Source organism: Rissa tridactyla, chromosome 1 (assembly GCF_028500815.1).
Source record: "Rissa tridactyla isolate bRisTri1 chromosome 1, bRisTri1.patW.cur.20221130, whole genome shotgun sequence".
NCBI lineage: Eukaryota > Metazoa > Chordata > Aves > Charadriiformes > Laridae > Rissa > Rissa tridactyla.
The window spans coordinates 1184680-1209377 of NC_071466.1; the positions used below are offsets into that span (position 1 = coordinate 1184680).

Consider the following 24698-nt stretch of genomic DNA (forward strand, 5'->3'; position numbering starts at 1 on the left):
GGTTCAGTGAACACAGTTACCAAATCCACGAGACTAAAAGCAGTGAAATTCCCTGTAGTCCAATACACACATTTAGGGTCCTATCTTAAAATCATTTCATGGGACAAAATCCTATGAACTGGAGCTTTCCTCATACTGGACTTCCCCAGCTTGACGGTGAATGTGTACTTTTGACACACTGGAGAGCCAAAGAGGCTTCTAACTGAAACACATAGCAGCATTGCACGTTAACCAGTGGAGCGTTCGGGCCCAGAAAGTAATATTTTGAGCAGATGTGTGTCGTGGGGAACAGCAGGAATCACACTGCCCTCAAGGCTGGGCTAACGTTGCTTTCTGACAGATTGGTTTTAGGCAGTTGTATCAGGTTGTGGCAGAAATAACCCAGACTCTTAAACCTTGAAAGACTTCAATGGTATTTTTGTGCATCTTTTTCTCAGCTAAGAGTACAGAAGAACTAAGTAAGTGGTTTATTTTGAAGAGCACTTTAGTGCTAATGAAAGCTTTGCACAATGCAGTGTATAGCGTGGTTCCTCCCCTGGCTGAAGGTCGCGTCTCAATCAATTAAGGAAGAGTCTGTATGTTCTTCCAGATGTTTTTCATGCATGATTTCAAAATGGACTGAGGTAACTTCTGTCTTTTTCTTAGACTGAATACTTCGGAGCAGCAATACACTGTTGAAATTCAAGTCATATCTTCCATCCAATCTTCCCTGTTTCCTCAGAAATGCCATCTGGGGGCAGCCAAATAGGAAAAACAGTTAGCTGATCTTCTGGCACCTTCAGTGAGATTAATGAATCCATCACAGGAGAGGTCAGACAAGGTAGCTCCACGCCACTCTCGAGCCTTTGCTACCGGAACACAGGAATTATTTTAATTTCAAAACTTTTCCTCCAGCTTTTCAATTTAGCAAACAGCTACCTTTGGCAAGAGCCGTGCAAAGGAGCCTTGGACTTAAATAATTTAGCTGTGTGGAAAGGTGGAGGAAAGTAGGTGGAGGGAGGGCTGGGGGGAGAAGCTGTAGTACCTTTTCAGTCGCAAAATTTATTGCCATACCCATGATGGGAGGGAGTTAGAAGGCATATGCTCATTGCAGAGAGAGGCCCTCAGAGAGCAGATCGGTAAGGAGAAAACTGCCATTTGCCAAGTTACTCTGGCTGTCACTGTGCTGCTATTAGCTCTGTCTCAGTGCCAACTTTTCTGCATCAAATCATGCCTTGTGGAAAATTATCATTTCTCTGTTATATCAAAAAGTTACCAAATACACATTACTTCCTTTTGATTTGCACAGCTTCTGCATTTTGTCTTAGGGACAAGTAGGAAATGAAGGAAGCAGAAGGAAGACAGTTCTGCAGGGACGGAACTGAAAACCCAAAGGTTTATTGCAGAGAGGTGCTTATGTATAGTGCGCAGGTAAGGAAAAAAAAAACACCTGTCATTTATCATACAACACTGGTGATCTCGTTGAGGATGTCCCTGCTCATCGCAGGGGGGTTGGACTAGATGACCTCTAAAGGTCCTTTCCAGCCCAGACCGTTCCATGATTCTATGACCAGTCTAGAGGTGCTGAGGTAGCCCTGAGGTGGCACATTCTGCGATGCCCATTTTACTGTTAACCCAAAACGAAGGAAAGGTCTGTAATTACCCTTTTCTACAAGCTGTCACTGAGGACGGCTGTGTGTCTGCTTTCAGAGCAAAGTGTTCTCAACAGCATTAGACAACTCTTTTGGGGCTCAGTAAAGCAAAATACAATGTTTTGCACCAGGTAACACTAGGACAGGAATAAATACACCCATTTCTCCTCAGCATGCCTGTGTGAGCTGAAGCAAAAGACAGATTCAGCTTAAATTAATCCAGAATGTAAAATAAAACTGTTTAGATGCCATCAGTGAAACGAATAGAAATTAAAAGTGAACAATTGACATAGATACCTTTAAAAAGCTTAACTTTTAAGACAGATTATCTCAGCTATTAGCCCACACATTAATTTTCTAGTGAAAAATTAGCCATGTATCCTTCCACTTACTGACAGGTTTAAGGTCCAAAGCACAGGGTGAAGGATGTTGAGGCTCTGTAATGAGGTAACAAGATGGTTCATCTTGTTGAATGACAGCTCTGCAATCTGTTTCCTACACCACTTATGCAGGTAAAAGCACTAGACAAAGTTATGTAGCCATTTCATAGAATCATAGAAGCACAGAATCATAGAATGTGTTGGGTTGGAAGGGACCTTTAAAGCTCATCTAGTCCAACCCCCTAATGCTGACATGCATCTGAAAATGCACAGAAAGCAGCAAGAGTGAAAGCAAGAGTGAAAGCTTTCCTTTCAAAAGGAAATTTATAGATGAGCAATTGACCTGTTATTAGCGTAGATGGCCTTGAGCTTCACATCCCACCAGCCGTGTGGTTGTCAGTACGTCCAAACAAGAAGGCGGCCGTGGTCTTTTTCTTTGGAGCTGGCACACCGTGTCCTCTCTGGGAGCCTTGGGCACCCCTTTGCCCCTGACAGCAATCATTTAGCTTCCATTAAGTAAATATGATGAGCAAAAATATTAGGAATGTCGTGGGTGTTTCACCAGGTATTTGTTTTTTCTGGGAAACTTTCAGGTAGAAGGAATTACATGGCTTAAGACTTTCTAAAGGTACGTAATATAACCTTCCCACGTACATAACAATGCGATTTCACTATTTTCAGGCTTAGAAAAATTTTTGTTCCCTACCATTCATGTCTGTATAAATTTCTCATGGGCATGTGACAGTGCCACACACTCAAAGGCAGCGCCACCTGAAAGAATGTCTGCAAACATTACATCCCAGGAAAACCAGGCACCCTGCCAGGCCCCCCCTGAGAGGGGTCACTCTCTCTTCAGAAGCAGTGAGAGTTTCCAATACGATTAGTTACCCATGTTCTTGTCCAGAAATAATGCTCATAGAGCACCTGCAATGCGTTAGGTGCTCTACAGCTGAGGCCTAAGAAGTGGTCTCTGTCTAAAAACATCTAAGGAGCTTTGAGATAAACGTTGTGTTCAACGCTTAATCCTTAATAGTCCCAGACAATCTCAGTCTCTGCAGTTTATTTTCCTATTCCATTTTGAAATACACTTAGAGATTCTGCAACAACATCCTGTGGCAATGAGTTCCACAGACTGTCAAAAATAAAAAAAGAAAGGAAGTAAAATATTTAACTTGTTTTATGGCTGCTACTTGGTATATATATGTGTGTGTGTGCATGTATATAAAAATTGGTACTGACTACCTACTTGCTGAGTATCCTTCCTGAGTGTGTTATAATTTTAGAAATGTCTGTGAAATAAAGATAAAAAGAGGGAGTCACAGAAGCCTGGGTCAAAGAATTTCCTCATGTAGAATGAAAGGATGCAGAGTAGATTATTCTGAAGATCGGAAACGGATTAAAAATAAAATAGAAAGGAAGGGATGGAAAGCTAAATCTGGGGGGCTAAATATGGTGTCTTTTTGGCTTTAAAGCCTACAAGTTCACAAGATGGAAGGTTTATATTTCAGGCAGTAATATTATCTGCAATCTCCCCCAAACACATCTCTACTCACAAACATACCTGTTTTTCCTGTGTTATCCCAATATAGAATCATAGAATCATTCAGGTTGGAAAAGACCCTTGGGATCATCGAGTCCAACCATCAACCCCACTCTACAAAGTTCTCCTCTACACCATGTCCCCCAACACCACATCTAAATGAGTCTTAAACACATCCAGGGATGGTGACTCCACCACCTCCCTGGGCAGCCTATTCCAGTGTCTGACCACTCTTTCTGGGAAGAATTTTTTCCTAAAGTCCAGCCTAAACCTACCCTGTTGCAGCTTGAACCCATTCCCTCCTGTTCTATCACTAATAACCTGTGAGAAGAGACCAGCACCAACCTCTCTACAATGGCCTTTCAAGTAGTTGTAGAGAGTGATGAGGTCTCCCCTCAGCCTCCTCTTCCTCAAACTAAACAGTCCCAGCTCCTTCAATCGCTCCTCATCAGATTTATTCTCCAGGCCCTTCACCAGCTTCGTTGCCCTCCTTTGCCCTCGCTCCAGCACCTCGAGATCTCTCTCGTATTGAGGTGCCCAGAACTGGACACAATACTCCAGGTGTGGCCTCCCCAGTGCTGAGTACAGGGGGACAATCACCTCCCTCCTTCTGCTGGTCACACTATTTCTAACACAAGCCAGGATGCCATTGGCCCTCTTGGCCACCTGGGTACACTGCTGGCTCATGTTCAGCCGCGTGTCAATTAGAACCCCCAGGTCCTTTTCTGCCAGGCAGCTCTCCAGCCACACTTCCCCAAGCCTGTAGCGATGCCTGGGGTTGTTGTGGCCTAAGTGCAGGACTCGGCACTTGGCCTTGGTGAAGCTCATACCGTTAGCGTTGGCCCATCAGTCCAATCTATCCAAGTCTCTCTGTAGAGCCTCCCTATCCTCATGCAGATCAACACTCCCGCTTAACTTGGTGTCATCTGCAAACTTGCTGATGATACACTCTATGTCCTTATCAAGGTCATCAATAAAGATGTTAAACAGAAATGGTCCCAACACCGAGCCCTGAGGGACACCACTTGTGACCGGCCGCCAGCTGGATTTAACTCCATTGACCACCACTCTTTGGGACCGCCCATCCAGCCAGTGCTTGATCCAGCAGATCGTATGCTCATCCAGGCCATGAGCAGCCAGTTTTTCCATGAGAATTCTATGGGGGACAGTGTCAAATGCTTTTCGAAAGTCTAGGTAGACAATGTCCACAGCCTTTCCCTCATCCAATAATGGGGTCATCTTGTCATAGAAGGAGATCAGGTTTGTCAGGCAGGACCTGCCTTTCACAAACCCATGCTGACTAGGCCTGATCCCCTGCTTGTCCATTTTATGAGTTGTAATGGCACTCAAGATGATCTGCTCCATGACCTTCCCTGCTACCGAGGTCAGACTGACAGGCCTATAGTTTCCTGGATCCTCCTTTCTGCCTTTTTTGTAGATGGGTGCTACATTTGCTACCCTGCAGTCCATTGGGACCTCCCCAGTTAGCCATGACTTCAGGTAGATGATGGAAAGTGGCTTGGTGAGAACGTCTGCCAACTCTTTCAGCACTCTTGGATGTAACCCATGCGGTCCCATAGACTTGTGCGCATCCAAGCGGCGTAGCAGGTCGTAGATCACTTCCTCTTTCATTGGGATGACCTCGTTGAGCTTCCCCTCCCTGTCTCCCAGCTCACGAGGCTGGTGCCCGGGGAACGGCCAGTTCCACTGCTAAAGACTGAGGCAAAGTAGGCATTGAGCACCTCAGCCTTTTCCTCATCCTTTGGGACTATGTTTCCCTCTGCATCCAGTAAGGGAGGGAGATTTTCCCTAATCCTCCTTCTGTTGTTAATGAATTTATAGAAACATTTTTTGTTATCCTTAACAGCTGTAGCTAGGTTGAGCTCTAGCTGCGCTTTGGCTCTCCTAATTTTCTCCCTGCATAGCTTCGCTATATCCTTGTAGTCTTCATGAGAGACCTGCCCCCTCTTCCAGAGGTCACAGACTCTCCTTTTGTTCTTGAGGTCCAGCCAAAGGTCCCTATTTAGCCAGGCCGGCCTCCTTCCCCGCCTACTTGTTTTTTGGCACACAGGGACAGCCTCCTCCTGTGCCTTTAAGACTTCTCTCTTGAAGTATGTCCAGCCTTCCTGGGCTCCTATATCCTTCGGGGCAGCCTCCCAAGGGACTTTGTCCAGCAGTCTTCTGAACAGGTCAAAATTTGCCCTCCGGAAGTCTAAGGTGGCAGTTTTACTAACCCCTCTCCTTGTTTCCCCAAGAATCAGAAATTCGATCATCTCATGATCGCTGTGCCCTAGACGGCCACCAACCTTTACTTCCCCAAGTTCTTCCCTGTTCACAAGAAGCAGGTCCAGGAGGGCACCTTCCCTGGTGGGCTCACTTACCAGCTGTGTGAGGAAGTTATCTTCCACACATTCCAGGAGCCTCCTGGATTGTTCCCTCTCTGCTGTGTTGTATTCCCAGCATATATCCGGGAGGTTAAAGTCCCCCACAAGAACAATGGCAAGTGATCGCGAGATTTCCCCCAGCTGCTTATAGAAAGCTTCGTCCACCTCACTGCTTTGGTTGGGAGGTCTATAGCAGACTCCCACAGCGATATCAGCTTTATCGGCCCTTAACCTAATCCAAACACTCTCCACCCCATCATCGCTATACTCGATTTCCAAGCTCTCATAGCATTCTCTAATATACAGGGCCACTCCTCCACCTCTCCTTTCCTGTCTGTCCCTCCTGAAGAGCTTGTAGCCATCGATTGTGGCACTCCAGTCATGTGAGGCATCCCACCACGTTTCTGTGATAGCCACTATGTCATAGATAGCCACTATGTCAATATGAAACAAAATTGATTCTTAAAAGCTGACCTTAGTGAAAACCTCCAGTGACACTGAAACAGCAAACTTTAACTCCCACCAACATATTAGCAATCTGCCTGCTAATTGTGTTAAAAGAGCTCCATGGTCAGTTTTCCATACTAAATGTGGGTCCATGAGTACTGTTATCCCATAACCCCAGCACTGCACAAGACATTGAAAGAGATTTCTGAAACAGCCAAGTGCCTGTTCAAGGACTTAAGAGAATTAAGACCGTAATCCAGGATGTAGATGGTTCTTAATTCTTAAAATCTTTAATTTCCATGTTCCTTTCTCCTCTGATGGTTTTAGAACATTTTACAGGGGTGACTACTATTGTCCCCTCCACCTTTTACACATCTGATTCAGTTCAGGGCAGCTGTGCAGAAAACCAGTCCACCTGTTTCAAGTCAAAACTTATTTCCATGGTCTTTCATGATAATTTAAGGGGGTGGGGGGGTGGAACTCTTCCTGGATCTCATTCCTGCCTTTTTTCTTTTCCCTTTTGAATGTATGAGAGGTTCTTTTCCCATAGTTGCCATGGCATTTGTACAAACCCACATCTCTAGTTATGACCCAAGCATCCAGAAAGAGAAAAATGATGGTGTAGTTTAACCTGCACACAGCAGTATAAAGGACCTTAGCTCTACTGGTAAGGTCATAGAATCACAGAATCACAGAATGGTTTGGGTTGGAAGGGACCTTAAAGATCATCCAGTTCCAGCCCCCTGCCCTAGGCAAATAATCTTGTGAGAGACTTTATAAACATGATGGTTAAAAAGCTTTGTCTTTGCTGGTGGTGAATTCAAAACTTCAGTAATTTTTAGCTGATATATTTGACAAGAGCTTTTACGGAAGGATTTTTCACATAATGTATTTGAATAACAAAGAGAGAAATGGGGCTTTTACAGGACATATTTTTCACTGCATTTACCATATTTGCCATATTTTCTGTCGCTGTTTGTAAAACCCACAGTATCGGTGCTGTTTCAACTGTTGAATCTCATTCACTGACTTTACTCATTAGACTGCTAAAACTGGAGGTGGGGGGGATCACCTCATGAGAAACTTCATTGTCTTTTGGCATTATGCAAATATTCTCAATTAATCTTAGAGTAATGAGACTTTTGGGAAGCAAAGGTTGCAGTGAATGTTTGATGAAGTAACAGTATGTCAACAGTCTAAACATGGCTTGATTATGGAAATGAAATTTGGGTAGGGAATTCAACTATTAAAGCAGAAAATGTCTAATTAAATGGAACCCATGCATTAAATTTCACTTATTCTCAACACAAGAATTCTTTCTCAAGTTCTATTCAAGTAAAACAACAACATATAATTGAAAATCTAATACCACCTTCAAGTTATAAAAGGCATCCTACTTTTAAGAGGAAATAGCAGCCCACATGAGAGATTTTCATTAACTGAAACAAATATTTTCACTATCAAAATGTATTTGAGCGTTTATGTTCAGCTGACAGAAAATGGAACTGATCTCAAGGAAAAAGTAAAAGCAATAGGAAAATACGTTCACAAGTATATGAAGTATTTACATGTCTTCAAGATATCAGAGGAAATTCAGCTCCTGAGCGTTTCATAAACACTAGCATGAATATTCATATTTCATAAAGTTTATACCCAAAAACTCATCACCTGCTTATTATTTGCTGTCTGTTAATTTCCCGGTTAACAGCTTTCAGCAAGTCAATCCCAAATCAGAAACAATTGCACACAATTTACATTTACAAAAGATCATCAACGGAAGAAAGTTGGTCTGCAGATAGTGCAGGGACTGATGGCAATGCTCGCCAGACCCTAGTGCCACTGGCAGGGATGACAGATTGGGGACCTTGTTTTCCAGCAGAAGATGCATTCCTGGTAATAGGCATCGCACCCTGGTATATTTAGGCTCCTTTATCCTAATGCCCAGATTTGCCCCCAAAGGAGACAAAGAATTCAAACGCTGTGTGGTTGCGGTTGTGCCACCATAATGCCTCAGCGCCCAAGTCATGGCGTCGGATGCTGGCGTGGCTGGTACAACAAACCAAGAGCAGAAACAGGCTTCTTGTCCAACATTCACAACCGGAGCTGGGTAAAATCATCACTGAAAGAAAAAACACAGGGTTAGTCTGTTTGGTTGAAAAGGCATTTTCCAAGGACCAGTAACCACATTTGACGAGTGATTCCAGATGTAAAAAGATACCTGAAAAAAACAAAATGACTTAATTTAAAATTGAAAGTTTTAAATGAAGAAGTGTGATTTTTCATTTTAAAACCCTTTTTAAAAAATCTATATTTATTACTATAGGTAATCTTATTCTTGAGTTGAAAACTTGATTGTTTGAATATCAAAGTGAAAAATCTGTTAGAATTACATATTTATAGTCTACTTAACAATCTACAAGCAACTACAACTGGATAAAGATGGGAGACATGGGTAGTCACTGCAGCTTCCCAACAGTTTAAATTTTGCCAAGCTGTTTCCAAGCATGCCAGCAAGAGACTGAAAAGATTTGAAAAATGACACCTATGACCAGTTCATGAAGATGTTCTCCCCAAACCTGACATGCCTGAGAGAGAGCTGAGAAGAATTTGCTTGAAAATTTAATGTTTGCTGATGTATTTAAATGCAATCAGTTTCTAACCGGTTGTTTTGTAACTTCGTGCTTCATCCTAAATACCCTGACAATACTATATTCTTATAAAAACAATCTGTGGCTCACCCCACAGCACACACAGAAACAACGACTGATAGCAAATTCCTCTCAGACCACCTAGGATGGACACATAAAGTTAAGAACATGAATAACTGAACATCAGAATAGCACAAATATTTACCAAATTGTTTTAGCTGGCTAGCTTAATACCCATGTCACCCAAAACTAATTTTTCTGGTGGAGTTTACACCTCCAGACCAGCACTAAAGTACCAACTATAACTAACACATTTGGGGCTTCAGGGAATTTCAAGACTGAGAAAAACTGATGAGGAGAGAAAGTAACGGCGATTAATACAAAATGAGATCAGAAAAACCCCATCAGTATGAAATGGGCTGTGTAGAATGTCTCCCAGTATAGCAATTGCATTAATGAGCATGCAGTTTCATGAAGCCGAGTTGTTACAAACACTGGACTGTGACACCAAGCACACCTTATAAAATATAAACAACTTATAAATATAGAAAAGCTGCTCTAAAACATACAGTTACCTAACACGTAGATGCAGAGCCACCAGGAAGATGCTGTTGTGAATTCCCTGGCTCCGCAGGCAAACTTCTGAGACGTGACAGGTCACGTGCACAGACCAACAAGAAAAGGGTGCAGTGAAGTAACATCACGATGGACTGAAACACTAAAGCGAGGGAGACTTCTGCACCTCTGAAGCAGAAACCCAGGGAAATCATGGCTGATTGAGGACGTCTTGTGATGGTAGAAGGACCCGAACATGGGAAATTCAGACCTAGAGTTAATAAGATAGGTAAGCACACGCCTTCCAATTTGAAGTCAGATGAAGCAAGAATCACCCAGTAGTAGGGCTGGAAAGCTGCCTCTATACCATTAAACGGAACAGGACCAGGAGGCTGAGCCTTCAGGACATGGCCTGCCTGCATCCATGTTGCAGAGAACCGAGCTGGGCCTAGGTCTAGGATAGTCCTGTCTTGGTAGATTAAACAATGTCAAATAATGAACATCAGCCCCAGAATTGTCTGTAACGTTCAGTTGCTGGAACAGTCCTTGGCATGGAACTCCCATAGCACTCCCTAAACCATTCCCAAGAGTTTGGAACGTGGTGTGGACCAAGGGCAGCTCCCAACAGGCAGCTCAGATGTAGATACTCAGGTTTTGACTCTAACAGATTTTAAATGTATAGATGTAGGCTCTTTTGTGCCTCCTGGCCTCAGTGTCAGAAATGGGTCCCAAACTCTTGCAACTCAAAGAAAAAAATTCCTTTATGTGGAGTGGTTTTTCCATTCACAGTGCCTGACAAACATGAGGGCTATGCTGCAGCCTGACACAGTGATTTTCAAGAGTAAAGTGAGGAAATGTGCTGCCTCCCCTGGATGGAATAGCATTAGGACATGCAGGGGTGCTTCAAAGGGCAAAGCTTGCTGAGATAAAGCTGAAGGCCGATGTCGAGGAGCAAAGGAGCCAAAAGTGGTGCACTCTTGTCCATATCACTTTTTTGTGACCAGTCTGAACACTCCCCAAAGTCCTTGTATTCAAGTGATGTAGACAAAATGGCCCAAAACAGGACCAGAGAGTTACAGTTAGCAAACAGAATTAATAATTAAGCAATATTTGAATTTGTGCTGTGACCTTCTTTCACTTTACAGCAGACACATCTATTGGATCCAGTCTCAGCTACTTTCTTTACCTGTGGTATGGTAATTTAGCACGCAGAAGTGCTCAGCCTGCCTTTCACTGTGTATTTGTAAAGGGATTACGCATTTGGACTCCAATATTAGCTAAACACTGCAGTAATATAACTAATAGCTATAAGTTTATGGCAAATTATAATGGTAGGTTGGAACATACAATACCCTATTCCAGCATTCATTTTAAAATTCAGACCTCTAAATATCTTCTTATGTGCATTTCTATGATTTTTAAGGGCAAAAATATTGAAAAGCCATTAAGCTCTGGAAATTGGGCTGTAAGTGATCAAACAAGTAAATTCATCAAATAGTGCAACAAGGGATGAGCGTCAAACAGTAAATCAAGGCTTGTAAGATTGGGATGACTGCCTGCGTTTATGGGAACAGCCAAAAACAGCTTCAAAAGAAGAAACAAGAAATACACAGATACATAGGCTTCATCCACCATCTTTTATGAAGCTGAATCTTAGTTGACAAGCATAAATATTGACCTTGTAACGAGCATCCTATTAAGCGTTTAATTTAGCTCAGGATTCCGGCTCTTGGAATTAAATAAAGGTTGGAGCAGCAATTCGCTCACTGCAAGCTTGTAAGAGACTTTCTCACTCTAACACCTTTGTGCATGCCCCAGACTCCACATCTGTAAAAAACCCTGAATGTATTCGAATTTTTTTCTGTGAACGTAATGCACTTTCAGCAGGACATTGCTGGAAGCTCTGTTACAGTGGTACAGCCCCCGTGCGGCTGTTATCCCCTTAGACTCTTCTACGGGGACTCTCTTATGCCATGATAGACCTTTGGTCAAGGCCCTTGGAGACGTTCCCATGTCTTTTGAGTCCTATATTGCTGCAGGTCTGTTTTCAGCTGTTTGAGCTGAACAAGCACACAACAATATCTCCAGCAGAACAACATAATACTCACGACAAGGAGTCCAGACAGAGGAGAGCAGGCAGAGAGAAACACAGGAAGGGTTTCTCTAAAATTACACTGGCACAGTTCACTCTGACCTAAGGCCACAATTTTCTCCCTCTCATTTAAATTCATTTTGCTGGTTATTTTTGTGGTGCAGATTGCTTCCCTGCCCATTCAAACTATTGGCAAGGCACAAGTAGGCTTTATCTTCATTCCCCTCGCCTTTTTTTCCATTTTCTTTCTGGAAAGGAACACATCATCTGCCTTTTCTTTGCACTGCAATGAAAATGCTGCAGGAAAACAACAAGGAAAAAGAAGAATCTTCCATGGACAGATGTCCAGATTGCATTCTTAATATGATGCATTATCTCTCATGCATGTAATTGATGGTTCAAAAAGCTATCCCTACTTTTCAGTATTGTCTTGTTGTTGCCAAGGAGTCTTTTTGTAAATACTTGCTTTTGGAATCAGGATGGTGACAAATCACTTTCCAGGTTTCCATGACTGCTGCAGTGTTTAGTTTATTTTGATTTGTTCTGTGTTTACATCTGCTTTCAGTCTTTGTGTCCTGTCCTTTGAGAATTCACCTAATCTACGTATGTTTCCAAAAAGTTGATTGGGAATTTCATGTTATGGTCTTTCTCTTAAAAAAAGAAAAAAAAATAAAAAAAGAAAGAAAAAAAGAAAAGAAAAGGTATTTGATTTTGTCATTCTTTCCCCTGAAAGATTTGTGAAGTACAGGATATAACTATAGCAGATGTGAATAAGAAACAGAGCTCCCAAGTCATCTATAATGCAAAGTTATTTCACTGGGATAAGAAGACCTTTTCCTTTCATGGCCTCATCATTGTTTGTTCCAGCTCTTAGCTAGAATTTCCAGTTCACCTCATAGACCCACATGAACCATACAAGCAAAGACATATTTGCAACCTCCATTCAGCAAAACATAAAGTACCCTTAACGCTAACAGATTTCCAACACATGATTAAGTTCCTTTGAACAATTGTCTGAAAGCATTTTATCACTTCATAATCTTTTCCATTGCATATTTGGCATTTGACATCCTTTCAGTTGTACATCTAATTCCAAGTACACTGTTGCACAAGTAGAATGTTCCAGTTGTACATCTAATTCCTGATTCTAAAACACTGGGTGTACGTTTTTAATCATCCTTCATTCTGAAGCATCTGAAAAGATTTATACAATGGGTGAACCACACAAACCTTACCCCTGCATGCTTATTGCACATTTCCCCACGAACCGGTCAAGTGTGTGAGTACAAATCCATGTCGGCAGAGGTTGCCCCTGCCAGCTGTGCAGTTTGAAAGCTGCTTGAGATTTCCTAGCAGCATTTTCTTCAGGGGAAAAAATAAACGAGCAGATGCAAAGAGAAGCATGTTGTCTTCTTTTCCAGTCCATTTTCAAAGGCGGTGATCTCAGCCATTCCTGCACTGATGCACAGTAAAGAAGAGATTTCTCCCATCCGGTCTTGACGTCATCAGTCATGTCTTTCAATCTTCTCTCATGGTTTTCCACCCCAGTTGATAGTATGAGGAGAAGTTGTTGCACGTGTGACTAGATTCTCACTGTCGTCTTCACGTGAATCTTGAAAATAGATGAGGATCCACCTAGGCTTTAGATTTGGCTGCGAAAGTCCATTCTCCTGTGAAAAGGAACAGTCTTTCTCCTCTCTATAATGACTTTTGGGGACACATAACACAAAGGGAATCAATCCACTGATTTTGACAAAATTAAACATGTATTCCTGCATCTTCACCTTTCTAAATAAAAACTGATTAGAAAGGCAAAAGATACATTATTGCAGTGACTTCTGGTTTTCCTCTTTACTGCTTTTGGGTTTCTTCCTTTACTGTGGTGTCTGCTCCATTTCCTAAGTCCCTTAGTTTAAATTTGAAGTGAAATATTTTCCAGATGCAATTTTACTGCTCCCTTACCCACGTAATGAAAACTAAAAGACACTGTAGAATCCCTGTTGAGGCACCACTATCAATAAGTAAGTTTGGCAAATACCCATCATAAAGCTTTATTACCGCTCTGCTGACTTAAAAAAAAAAAAAAAAAGAAAAAAGTCAGTCATCTACAACAGGATGAAGCGCAATAACTGTTTAATGGTAACAGATTCACTTTGGGGGTGTTATGATGCTTCTTGAGAAATTTTGCTTAAAATACCCATAAGCGCACACAGGATACAGTTTGGCAAGCGGAACCTTTCATACTCTATAAAAATAAAGTGCAATTAGTCAGTTGCAATTCAATTACATTTGTGTGCTAAATAAGGCTACTAAGAAAAATCACACGCTGTTTATTCCTAAAGTGAAGCACTAATAAAGCTTTAATTTGATTTTTCTTAGCCTTTCCATAAAGTCAGTTTGCACCTTTTTGATTTGGTTGACAAGCCAACCAAAAGCCCTGGCTTTTGCATTTTGCATTGAAGTAAATTTGAGGCTTGTGTCAGAGAAGACTTATTCCTAACACCCAGCGTAAAATGACTGACCCAGCAAGGCTAAAGGGAAAAGTTTATTTTCCTTTTTTTTATTGCAGCAAAATTTTTATTGTAGCAAAAGTTTAAGATTCGATGTCATCTTCCTAGCAAAATAGAGTGTACTCGCCTCCCTCCCTCAAAATGCTTCTTAATCCATGAGGACTTTATTTCCCGTTTAAATAAAACAGAAATTTTATTTTTTTTTAAGTCCTGACATACTGTACTTCTACTGGATATCAAATACACTTGAAACTTACCTTGGCCCAGGGAATGTCTTTGGAAACAGTATTTGTCCCATAATACCAAAGTGGATGGAGAAAGTTAATTACTGCATACAAAATTTTACCTGTGAGACCCATATTTATGAATGTATTCTTAAAACCGTAGCAAGTACACCTGATCAGACCAAATGAAGTCAGAATTCAGGTCAAGGAGTAAACCAATTCCCTTCAAAACAGTGCAATATCTCAGGATTTACGTAAAAGGAGATTTCTCTGGGCCAGTAACCTTCAAAGAGGGAGAGAGTAAGAATGACCTAAACATGAGGTTTAAAAAACTTCAGTAGAAATTAGGAAATTAGTAAAAAAAACCACCTTTGTAAAATCTTCAGCTGGTGGAAATCTCCCTCCCAAATTTCCCCACCTGTGTGCACAAGGAAGGGCCAGGTAGCAGCCCAGAGCTCCTCCTCGGGAAGGCTTCTCTCTAGACCTGCTCTCTCTTGCCTTGCCAAGTCTCACCCCATCCAGGACATAGTAGTCCCTGGGCCCCCAGCTTTCACTCATACAAGAGCATGTAGTCTGAAATGTCTAGATTTCCTCCTTTCACTGCTCTTGGTTCTTCAAATTCTTTGCAGTCCGATCAATTTCTCAGTCCGATCTCAGGTGACTGCAGCTTTTGAGCTATTCATTAAAATATTCTCCAGGTGAGCACCAGCTGTTGGTGTCAGACACCAGCTGGCTTCTCCCTTGAACAAAACCACGTTACAGCATACACTTCTTTTGCTGGTGTGAATTCAACCAGCACTGGCTTAACCCAAGGTGGAACTTGCAGCAAAACCTGTAGTTTCCAGCAGAGGAGAAATGTTTCTGTTGTATCAGTGATGTTTTTCTGCTTGTTTTCAGGAAGAAGCCAAAAATCCTTCTCTTCAAGCTGAAGGCTTTCCCTTCCCTCTCACCGTTAAGCTCAGGGATTTTTCCAGAAAAGACTCCTTGTCATGGGAAATACATTCCCAAAACCCCCAAACACCCCACATTTCCTCTTTTGCATTCATTTGAATGAAATTAGCCACTGGAACAGGAATTGCTCAACATCTGGCATTTAAGGAAAATAGCACAGCAGTAGCAGAAATACTTCCTTTTTTCAGAGTAGAAAACTATGGTCTTTGGAAGGAGTGGTTACAATGCTGAAGATCATGTGAGCTCCTGGCTTCCAATGCCAGCACGAATCCGTTTCAGCTAATTGCTAAGACCTGCCTTGAAATCCAAATGCTGCCATGAAAATTGTCTGCATTTGCTGATTCAGCGGAAAAAGTATTCAACAAAAATTTCAGTTCCAAACACATTTATATTTCAGCTTGACCCATTGAAACTGTAAAATGGCGTGGGTACAGCTGCTAGAGATGGTCAGGAGGGGTTGCAGTAGGAGGATGCAATCTGCTTGGACCGTCTCCCGTACTGAGATGTGGAGATGCATGCACTTTACAACATAATTTTGCATATAGATGTTTATGTCAATGAGTCACTAACTAATTAGACAAGTACCATGAGGGAGACTCATGTGTTTTGTAACAAATTACAAAATTCATATGTAAGACCATACTGGGCAGAGATTTTCTAATTAGACCATTAAGCATGTTTATGCCGATAGTCCCCAAGACTGACCGGAGTACAAATCTGCAAATTGGTTGGAGAAGAACACATACACCTTTTCATCTCCCATCCACCAAGGTCTATGAAATTAGAAGAAACAATATAAAGTGCAATGGATAAAGCAGTTGTTAATAGTCTGCAAGCAAGAAACTCACATTGCCGAGTGGACAGTTTGGCGTACATATTCTTTCCCATCTTTAATACTTGTGAGTCTATGGAAAAAGCTGTTGACTAGATAGAAATGAAGCATACATAATTGCTTTATGTCACAATTTTACGCTTAGCATCTGGCAACGATTCTGTCTCCAAAGTAAGAAATTCAGATATGACAACAATGAACAATGAATCTGATTCTCATCTTCATTAAATTGGGTTTTCATTGCTGTAATTTCAGTCTATTTTTTCCCCTAATATTCAGTCATTCTGAGATCAGCTGATTCAGGATGTGAATAGCTAATTAGATTTGGATGATTTCATGCATCCCAAAGAGGAAGCTGAAATTTGGCCGAATCTTTCTGAAAAAAAAGTAATGTTAGAAGAGTCAAGGTGTACTGCTCTGTGAATAAAACTGGCTTTCATTATCTATCCAAACAGAATGGGCAGTTTGTGCCTCCTGAGTAATCGCATGTTTTAGGTTACTGACTAGTTTCATTAAAGGTCAAGAGGCAACTTTCTTTTTTATGGGTCTGAAGCATTAGAGAAGTTAATTTGCAAATCAGAGAGTCTTTTGTGTGATAGCCTCCGTCACCAGGCACGAGTAGCAGCTAGAGGTGTTAACCTCTACAGCTACTTGTCTAGCTATCCCACCACCCCATAGTCTAAAATCTCTTGGCCACCTGCCTAATCAGGCCTCATAAAGAGCACTATGTAATTGTAACTTGTGTTAGAATAAAGCATTCGGAGTGACAAAGCAAGGCTGGGTTTGCTTGAACCTTAAAGCATATTGTGAGTGTTAAATGTCACTGCCAGGCTGGACAAACAGATGCTGTAATCTAGTAACACAGGATGTGGCAGTGAATAGGTCAGAACATACAGAGCGTGAGTTTCATTCTCTTTCTCTCTCCCTTTCTGAACTTCTGAACAGTTTGGTGAGCGCTTGCCTCCTTTTCAAGCTAACTCACCTGAAGGCTTGCAGACAAAGCAAGTGAAGGGAACGTTCCCAGAAGTTTGCACCAATTTGCCTGCAAGGGTGCTGTAAGCACTGCTATTTGAAAACAAAGACTTTTGGGAAACATATTTCTTCTGTTTTCAGAAAACACTGACTTTCCTTGAGACTGGATAAGGTGTCGGCCACAGACCTTAAGATATGCATCATTACCAATCCTGTGGACATAAGACCTCCTGTTATCATATCAGCACGGTATATTTAGCTGCTTAGTTCTCACACAGACACGCATCTAAATTTAAGAGCAGCTGTGCCAGTTACAATAAAATTTATGTGATGATATTTTTTCAATATTGTTTTGGATTGCAGCAATTCAGATGCAATCGTATTCCCCCCAGGGGCCACAGTAGTCCTACCATTGACATCAACAAAAGCTAGAAGAGATCCAAAGGGAATGGCAGAGACATTGTTCACCTGGCCATAACTTCTACCAAGAGAGATTTTCGTACTCATATCTAGGGTTGATTTCCTGTAGACAGTTAAACACTAAGTACACAGACAAAATGGAAAAGATCCTGATTCCATTTACTGGCATGGTTTTAAAGTGAATAGATTGTATTTAAACTGGTTGAACTAAGAACAAAATCCAGCCAACCGTAGCAAACCCAGGGCCCATAACATTTTCTTCCTTTCAGATCATACGTACAGTATTTCTCGTTACATTGCAAAATCCCCCTCAGTCTATATTCTTCTTGTACTCACATCTGCCTTTCAACTGACGAGTCCATTACCAGAATATATGCTGCTAAGTACTGTATTTAAGAGAAGTTTATTCTTGACAGATTCAGGTACTTTCAGGCTTACTGTTATTTCCATTTTGTATACTGGAACGGTGCCAGGTAGACTTGTACAATAAAAATACCAGCACTGAAATGAAGGGGTTTTAACCCTATCAGCTAGAGAAAGAAAGGAAGGTAATAATCAGGGGTTCAGTTAATGTTTGTAACACCTTATGGAAGGACTGGATGAGCCTTTTACTCCGATGTTACAGGAATACGTTGCAATACACTTGGACCTGATTTCTTTTTGCCTTTATTTTGCTTTGGAAAGCAGGAGGAGTCCCCTAACCACAGCTGCACTGTTCTGTATTTTCACTGACATCAACAAGATCAGCTTCCACTTATGCAGGTTGCCCACAATTTTGTTGACCATAAAAATTTTTGACCATCGTTAGAAATCTGGTCTGCACATTATTTTGTATTCTGCTGTTGTCGGACTGATGGTCTCAGCTCTTTCCATGGGTATATCGGGTCTCGGTACACACCAGCAATTTGATCTTTTATCAGACCGCTGACAGGACCAGTCGAAACCGCAGACTCTTTCACCTCACAGATTACTGGGGAAGCTCATTTCATCTGAAGATACTAAAGATGAAATGAGAAAACACACACAAACAGCAAAAGGGCCTTGAATGCCTTTCTTCTTTCACAGAAATTTCAATCATTCACAACCCAGTTAAAAGTCCTTAAGCAAATCACTTCAGTCACAGCTTGATATCAGCCCTACCTCTCTTTTGGGTGGCTTCACTCAAAGAGCAATTGTCGTCATTTGTGCCTCTTCTACAAGCTGATGACTAAATAGCAGGTTGTTCCTTTTCCTGGGCTGTTCCTGGGCTCACCCCCTCTCCACAGGCCTAGCATCAGCTACACGGCTCAGGTCCTTTTTTTGCGAGGCAGTGACAAGATGTGCTGCTCATGGGGCACAGCAGGACTCAGCCATCCTGCCGCTCAAGACCATAGACTGAGCTGCGGCTGTCTCTGTCTCAGGTTTCCCATTTGTGATTTACAAGTGCATCCCTTAGGTCTGTAGCCTGACAGTCGTATATATTTCAGCTTCTAATGATACATATCTTTCCTTCAGCCAACAGCTTCACACATTTCCCCTACCATTGATTTTGCCTGAATTTAGACTACGCATAGCTGTAATGCTAGCGTCACTTCAGACAGACCTCAGCCCGTGCCCCGGAGACCTTCCCTCTTCATTCTTTGCAAGGTTCACATCGCATAAAACCAGGACGACTGAGTTAGACTGAAGGTCCATCTGTCTGGCACTGTGACAGGTACATACCCTCCAACAGGCTCTCAGATTTTTTTGAGACTGACCGGGAAGGGATTCAGGTACCTGAATGTAGGTGTCTGCTGCTGTCTCATATCCCTGTGTGTATCTTGCTTGGCACCCAGCTGCCGGTCCACCAGGACATAGGTCTCCTACAGGTCCTGTGGCATATCAGCCAACTCTGTGCAGATGTGCTACGTATGTTAGGATAGCTATTTTCGTCAATAAATCACAAATGTCATGTCTTTGTGTTCAATACCCTTTGATAAATTTCTGATCTATGAAGTTGCCTACTCTTTTTAATTCCATGGTTTTAGCACTAGGAGAATCTTACGACAAAGAGATTCACAAGTTTTATGGAAAATTGCCTGCTTTTGTTGGCTATGAATGTGCTCCACTAGTTAACCTGTAGCCCAAGCAGGGACTTCTTGCAGCCATAGGATAGATGCGCCCAGAGCAAGTTATCATTAACGCTTGCTGTAAACCCGTTCATAAGTACACTAAATACCGTGATCATAAAAGCATACTGTAACATTGTAGGGCCACCAGTATATTCTGTCAAGCAAGTAAGTTAAAACATAAATAATAACCATAACTGCAAAACACAAATGGTGAATTGAGATACGGCACCAGAAACGGGATGCACAGAAAAACATATACAAGTACTAAAATCTGCAAGGAACTAAGGACATAGAGCATGCAGGAAGGGTGTCTGATGCAACCAGAATTCCTGCAAAATAAGCAAAACCGGTACAAGGCCTAATCCCAAAACCAAAATATCAAGAACAGATGATATCACCCCTTTTTGTTTGGGAAATGGGCCAGAAAAGCATAAAATTTCAAGGATGGATGAGAAAAAATGGGGAACACAGTCCATTTCATTTCTGGCTTCCCTCATCAAAGAGCTTTGAGGATTGGCCAACTCAGCCTCAGTGACTAAGGACCATCAGAGACTGTGGCCATCAACGTAAAGCAGCATCAGTTCCACGTGTATGCTCACAGCTCATTCAGGATAAGCCCATAAAGGACAAACCATTTTGTATATGTGGTGAAAATGAAAGTCCTTTCAATGTCATTCATGACTTTACAGGCTTCAGTCAACTCCCACTCTTCTCCAGGGGCACTTGAAGAGCTCTTGCCTATTTATTTGTTCAAAATATGGAAGACAATTTTTAACTTTAAACATTCTGCCACCTTTTTCTAAACATTTTTCAGTTCTGCTATAGCCTTTTAAGATGGCTGGCCTAAGCCATGGCCTAAGCGGACACATGACAACGCACACTGCTACACTTTCTGTTCTTCCCTTACTAATTGCTAACAGCCCGTTTGCCGTTTTGCCTGCTTGCGATATTTCTCGTGGGTATGGCAGAACAGGCCTTCCTGTCTGGCATCTTGAAGTGTTAGTTAATTGCTGCTGTTTAACAGGGTTTATATATCATATTGCATGGACTTTTCCAACTCACAGATGAAGTTAAGATCATATTTAACCAATGTAGGATTAACGCTTTCAGTTGCAAATAACATAAAACAGGAACTTTGCCTAAATCACTAGCTCAGTCATGCTCTCTGGACTTGAATATAACAGTGGGAGGAAAAAAAGAGATATCCAGAAAAGAACATAACTTTTTTAGAGTTCTCATATAACACTACAGAGAAAAGAGGGGTTCGGGGTTTTTTAACATAATCCTGGCTGTACATTGGGGTTCAAATAGAGCCATATCCCCTTACAATGGGAAAGTAATTCACGTAAGAGAGAATGAGAGGTGTATTTATGTTCCTTTTCACTGCTGTTTTTAATACGCAGTTTATTTTGGATTTTGTTTGGTTTCTTTGAATCCCACTCCTCCACAGGCTTCCCAGGACTCAGTACTCTGTTATTGCTTATTCCTCCTGCTGCTCTGCTGGCTGTAGCAGCCCAATAGTTACTTCAGCAGAAAATAGCTCTGTTAAATTCCAAATTATTTTTCATTATGGAAAGTGTGTGAAAAGCAAAAAAAACCCCAACAGACTCCAACAGAGTCTGTAAAATAGTGTATGCATCTTCCATTAGTCCCATAATTATTTGAGAGATCACAGGTTATTCTTGCCCCTGACAGATGCCACTGCATTCAGTTACTCTGGGTTCTCTTCCGCTCCTGCACATTTGCAGGATTACAGATTTAGAGTATTAAATATCTAGAATTATTATTTTCCCTACCTTTATGCTTCTGTAGGACCAAGAAGTATTGGCACCTTGTGCTTATTTTCATTTTAGATATTATGAAGGCTTATTTAGCAACATTAATAAGAAGGTATATATAGGTATGTCATTATTGTAATTAAACATGGGGAATACTCATGAGCGTAGAGATTTTATGGATTACCTGACAGGAATATAAATATATATAGTGGAAGGAGACTGTGGAAATTGAGTTTTAACAGCCTGTTTCTCCTAGAGCACAAACTGCTATTATTCAAGCTGAATAAGAAAGGAAGATATCTACTCCTAATGCAAAAATTCATCAGTTACCCAGGAGCTTACTGGCACAATTTAGGTTTCTATTCTATAAGATACCTCAGGAAGATTTAGATAAAATGGCACTTAGGAAGTTACCTGTAATTTTAGTATTTCTGTAAAATGCTACTTGCTTCTCTTTACCAGAGATGAAAACCAGATTATCTGCAATGCTTGAGTGGAATAGTCTATCACGTTGCTCTCTGAGCCAGACAGCCACTGACATTCCCATTTTCATTTTCCCATAGCTGACAATAATTTACCACATTTGCCACCCCAGCTGATTGTACTAGCCATGGATCCAATATTTTCAACTTTGTACAAGCAGAACTTCTCCAGATCTCCCAAGTAATATCTCATAATCAGAGTCCTACACACACACACACAAAAAAAAATTATCTCTATAATATCTATTTCTAATTGAAACTGCAAAAGAATTTTGGCAGCCAGCGAGCGTGTATTCTCCTAGTAGTGTCTCTCCCTTCACCTCAACATGAATTTGGTGTATCACAGACATAGCTTGGAGAGTGTTTAGGAGTGTTTGGAGGAGAGTGCTTAAGACACAAAATAGAGGTTGGCATACCAAGTTTTGTCACTATATATGCTGTGCTTAATATAAAATTATTCTTCCTACATGGCAACTTTCCTTTGCTTAGGGAATTGTCTTGCACAGAACTTCAGGCATAAACAGCTTTTTCTTCTATAAATATACATGCAAGTCCCCTTATTTATTGGAAATGGGCATTTTTCTCATATATATATATCTATTTCACTGCTGATCAGTCTCCTAGCTACAACAGATGATTCGTCTTTGTGTGTTAGCATTTGTTTTTAGGGACACAGAGCAGCTCCGTGCTGCTGAGAGTAAACTAGTGTGTTGGCAACGTGTATATTTACCTCTGTTCAGTACGGCCAGTGTAACACAGCTGGGCGCCCGTGTGCCTTGGGCAGCCCTCAATACCCAGCAAGGCCATTACCTCAGAGTTTGATTATTTAACTGAGGTTTTTTTGGTGCCTTGTGCCCTTTGTGTGGGAGAGCAGGGGCAATGCATGGAGTGCTGCCAAGGGATGGGCCATGAGCCAGCTGTGAGATCATGAGTCAAGATGAATGGGCAGGCCAAAGTGGATGACATTGTTGTAGGTGCCTGCTATAGACCTACTCATCGCGAGGAAAAGGTAACTGGAAGAAGTCTCATATTTACAGGTCCTGGTCCTTGCCAGGGACTTCAGACACCCTGATATCTCCTTGGGTTGTGTAAGCCAGCAGGGCAGAAGCAATCCAGAGGATTTCTGACTGTGCTGATGGTAACTTTCTGACAGAGGTGACTAGGAATGATGTGGACATTGAATGAGTGGAGATTCTCACAAACAGGAATCCACCGGTCATGACGTGAAAACCTGGGGAACTTTTGGGACCGTGAGATGGTGAAGCTCAGGATGCTGAGATGAGGGAGCAGGGCTGAAAGCAGGATCATAACCCTGAACTTCAGGAGAGAAGACTTCGGCTTGTTCAGATATCTACTTGGAAGAATCCCATGGGATCCTAGAGAGAATAGGGGTCCAGGAGAGCTGACTAACTTTCAGGGATAATTTCCTCCAAGCTCAGGAATGGCTCATCCCAATCTGCAGGAAATCAAGTAAAGATGGCAGTAGGCCTTCATGGGTGAAGAAGGAGGTCCTAACAAAACTCATTTAAAAAGGAAGCATATAAGAGGCGGAAGCAGGGACAGGTGACCTGAAAGTAACTCAGAGATGCTGTCTGAATGTGCAGAGATTGGGGCAGGAAATCCAAAGACCACATGCAGTGAGCCTCACCACAGCCTAGCCTTCTAAAATGAGATGACTAGCTTGGTGGAGGAGGGGAGACCACTGGATGTTGTTTATCTTGATTTTAGTAGTGCTTTTAACACTATCTCCCTTAGCATCCTCATTCGCAGACAGACTAAGTATGGGCTGGATAAGCGGACAGTGAAGTGGACTGAAAACAGCTGGAACTGCTGGGCTCAAAGTCTTCTGATCAGTGAAATAAAGTGCACCTGGAGGCCAGTCACTACTGGTGTACCCCAGAGACTGATACCAGGGCCGATATTGTTTGTTAACTGCATTAATGAACTGGATAATGGTACAGGAGGCTGCACCCCCAGCAAGTTTGCAGGTGATAACAAAATCGGGAGGAGTAGTTCTTGCATCAGACAGTTGTGCTGCCGTTCAGAGGGACCTTGACAGGATGGAGAAATGGGCCAAAGGGAACCTCATGAAGTTCAACACAGGGAAACACCAATTTCTGCCCCAGGGGAGGAATAATCCTAGGTCCTGGTATATGTTGGGGGCAGGCCAGCTGGAAAGAAACTTTGCAAAAAAGGACCTGAGGATCCTGGTGGACACCAAGTTGAACATGAGCCAGCAATGGACTCCTTTAGCAAAGCAGGACACCAGCAACCCAGGCTGCATCAGACAAAGCATTGCAGCAGGTCGAGTGAGGTGATCCCTCCCCTCTACTCAACACTTGTGAGGCCATATCTCATACCACAGGTGAGGAGCTCTGGGCTCCTCTGTACGAGAGACATGGACATATTGGAGACATTCCAAAGGGCCACAAAGACAGTTAAGGGACTTGAACATCTCTCATATAAGCAAGAATTGAGAGATCTGTGACTATTCAGCCTAGAGAAAAAAAGGCTAAGGGGTGATCTTGTCAATGTGTACATACCTGAGTAGGGGGAAGAGTAAAGAAGACAGAGCCAGGAACTTCTCAGCGGTGCCCAGTGCCAGGACAAGAGCCAATGGGCACAAACTGAAACACAGGATGTTCCACTGAAACAGGAAACATTTTTCCTGTAAAAGTGGACAAGTCCTGGAACAGGTTGCCCAGAGCGGTTGTGGAGTCTCCATCCTTGGAGATACTCAGAACTTGTCTGGACACTGCTCT

At 42.1% G+C, this 24698-nt stretch overlaps 1 long non-coding RNA gene across 1 annotated transcript in view; it reads right to left on the reverse strand.

Moving 5' to 3' along the window:
- Window positions 1-6305: 6305 nt before the first annotated feature.
- Window positions 6306-24698, reverse strand: part of LOC128918959 (uncharacterized) — a 43252-nt gene continuing 24859 nt past the window's right edge. Inside the window, exon 4 of the long non-coding RNA XR_008469787.1 lies at window positions 6306-8501. This is a non-coding gene — a long non-coding RNA (uncharacterized LOC128918959). The remainder of the gene's footprint in view (window positions 8502-24698) is intronic.